Source organism: Aplysia californica, unplaced genomic scaffold, assembly GCF_000002075.1.
Source record: "Aplysia californica isolate F4 #8 unplaced genomic scaffold, AplCal3.0 scaffold00034, whole genome shotgun sequence".
Taxonomy (NCBI): Eukaryota; Metazoa; Mollusca; class Gastropoda; order Aplysiida; family Aplysiidae; genus Aplysia; species Aplysia californica.
Window position 1 is genome coordinate 1188856 of NW_004797304.1, and position 3314 is coordinate 1192169.

At 41.0% G+C, this 3314-nt stretch overlaps 1 protein-coding gene across 5 annotated transcripts in view; it reads right to left on the reverse strand.

The window, feature by feature from the left end:
- Positions 1 to 3314, reverse strand: part of LOC101859998 (protein piccolo-like) — a 133294-nt gene that overhangs the window by 1210 nt on the left and 128770 nt on the right. The window lies entirely within an intron of this gene.

Sequence of the window (3314 nt, forward strand, 5' to 3'; positions counted from 1 at the left end):
GGGGGAGATAAAGACGAAAAAAGCGGAAGTTAAATTTTCGGTTTCCTTATTTATATTCAAAACTTTAGATCCAAAATTCCAATAAAAGAGCCCACACAACAATAAACATTCAAGATTTTCAAAAGATCCAATGTTCCAAAATGTAGAAAAACTACATTGTGCCAATCTCGCATCTCATATCCACAAATAAGGTCTCACCGCCACCTCATTCCACCCTGTTTCACCTCCATTTTAAAAATCTAATTTACATCTTCCCCGTTCGATTTCGAATTTGTATCTCATTTACGTTTTTTTTAACTGTACGGGCCCCTTCTCTTCCACGCTTATCTTTGGAGATACAACCATATTATTTTCTGTCGTGGTTTTCTGATGGAGATGTGAAGCTCAGTTGATAACGTGCTACACCACAGCGCAGATGGCCCTGGTTCGAATGCTACTAGACGTCCTTTTCCTTTAATCATTAGTTATTCTGGACGTTTCTGCTCTTTAGTTTTCAAGGCTCTCCAACCAGTGTCGGTGGTGTAACGGTTCGATGCTTCACCTTTGTGTGCAGAAGACTCGAGGTTGATTCCCGTGTGGGGAGAATTTTTATCGAGTATCTGAGTCTCTTAGTCGGAAAGATGCATCATTCTCCGCCCGGATTGACCCTGATAGGCAAGTCCAAAGCCCACTTAGTAAATGATCTAAACACCTACATTAAAAAAAAGGTTCTCCGCCTCTTTATTTGGTCCAATCGGAGAAAGATGCTAGAATCAAAGGTCGCGATTTTAAATAAACTCACCAAATTGAAAGGAGTGTTTTAAACCCAAATAATTTCCCTATATTGTTCCTGCCTATCTGTTTTGATTTTCCCTTGCATTATAATATGGCTATTATAGTGTCAACGTGCTTATTCAAACAAATTAAAATAGCTCAGTGGTGGGATGGGATCTAGTGGGGGTGGTGGATGGTTGATAGTCTCGTATTGAAGATGTATTACTTTTGTAATTATTGAAGACCCTTCCTGTGTGTTCGGGGGGCTACCAATTGCAAAGTGACAGGGTGGAGAAATGATGATAATGAAATGTGAGGCAGCGTGGTGGAATCAGGCTCTCGTCAAAATAATCAAAGTGAAGAAACTTGCATTTTTCCGCAGGTTTGTGAATTTTTATCAAATTTTTGTTTTTTGGCTCAACACCTTTCATGCCCATTAAAGAACTCATTTCTGTAAAGATTTTTCTTAAAAACGTTGATGAAACTCACAAAAAAATGTAAATTTTCAGTTACCATGGACTCTTAAACTAAGGTAATAACCAATCGTTGGCGGCCATTTTCTCATTAACTTTACCTCTGAAAAACGGTGACCCCATCTCCTTCATTCGCAAATATCTCGACTTGTACTCAAGATAAATGGATATGATTTTCATTGAAATAAAGACAAGTGAACAAGCTTTAAGATGACACCAATAACTCTACATGCCCGAAAATTGACGAGAGCCTGATTCCACCACGCTGCCTCACAAATGGCTTGCTAACTGTCTCGCTACGAGAGAAGGGAAATCTCCGCAAATGAAAAGAACAAAGCAAACATTGATGGATAGACGCGGCAGGGGTTGTTAATAATAACTGGACATGGTGTGCAGACCGGAGTATCTGTCGCTCAGAGGAACACACGAGTGGGGAGACCTCAGAGTACGCCCCACGACTATAATTGTCCTAGTGATTATAATATTATGTCGTTTATTCTCGAAAACGTTATAATCATCATTGTCGTCATCACTATATGTATCACCTCCCCCATCCCCTATTCCTCCTTCTGATAATCTTAATTCTTCTTCTTCTTCTTCTTCTTCTTCTTCTTCTTCTTCTTCTTCTTCTTCTTCGCTTCCAAAACAATCGGGTTTATATAAGATTTTCATATATTGCAGGACACATTTCAATCGCGAAGTGTGACCTAGATAAGAAAACAAAAGATTAAAAAAGAGATCCCAACGATGTCTTCGGTTCAAATTTCAATCTAGTTTGAACACAAGTACTTCGTGTATCGTCTCATGCAAAGAAATCAGTATAAGCTCGCCTTTGCAAGTCCTTTCTGGTCCTGAAAGGGTCAGTCCAAATGGTCAGCAGCTTCCTGCTTATTACGTCCCGGGAAGTAGAATTTCCCTGGGGAGTTCATGACCCCAGAAATCGTGACTAGGTCCATCCCAGTGTCAGGTGCTGTGCGCTGCACAGCATTGGCTTTTCACGGTCTTTGATATAGTGTGGCACAGTATGGTATGGTATGGTATTGTATGTTATGATATTGTATGGTATGGAATGAGATGGTAAGGTATGGTATGGGTTGGGATAGGGTTCGATGGGATGATATGGTATGGTATGGTATAGTATGGTATGGTATGTGATTGGATGGAATGGACAGGGATGGGATTGGATGGGATGGTATGGTATGGTATGATGTTATGTGATATGATATGGCACGGGATGGGATGGGGTGGGATGGTATGTTATGGTATGTTATGGTATGGTATGGTATGGTATGGTATGGGATGGGATGGGATGGGATGGGATGGGATAGGATAGGATGGTATGGTATATGGAATGAGATGGTATGGTATGGTATGGTATAGCATGATGTAGGAAAGGATGGGATGGGATGGTGTGGTGTGGTGTGGTGTGGTATGGTATTGGAATGGGATAGGATGGGATGGTATGGTGTGTTGTGGGATGGGATGGGATGGGATGGGACAGTATGATATGGTACGGTTTGGTTTGATAGTATGGTATTAGATGGGATGGAATGGGGGGGGGGGGATAGTACTGGTTAGCACTGCTTTCAACCCTGTACGGCTATCCAAATACGCATATTCTCTCTTTGGCGCCCATCTCCGATAAAACAGTGACACGGGAAGAGTAAGCCTGAAAACTCAGCGAAGAACTAAAGTTCAAGTACACCCCATAATGGTTATGTCGAAAGAGTTGATCTGGATAGACAGATAGATGGATAGATAGATAGATAGATAGATAGATAGATAGATAGATAGATAGATAGATAGATGTGCTAATAAATCGCTGTACGACACAAGCCGTGTTATTTTAAAGCAGGAAGAGGGGAGAGAGAAAGAGAGAGAAAGAGAGAGACAGAGAGAGAGAAAGAATAAGAAAAAGGTACATCACTCAAAAAGAGGAGGATATGTAGAAAGAAAGAGAGAAAGAGAGAAAGACAGAGAGAAAGGGGGTGTAGAGAAAGATAGATAAAGATAGAGAGAGAGAGAGAGAGAGAGAGAGAGAGAGAGAGAGAGAGAGAGAGAGAGAGAGAGAGAGAGAGAGAGAGAGAG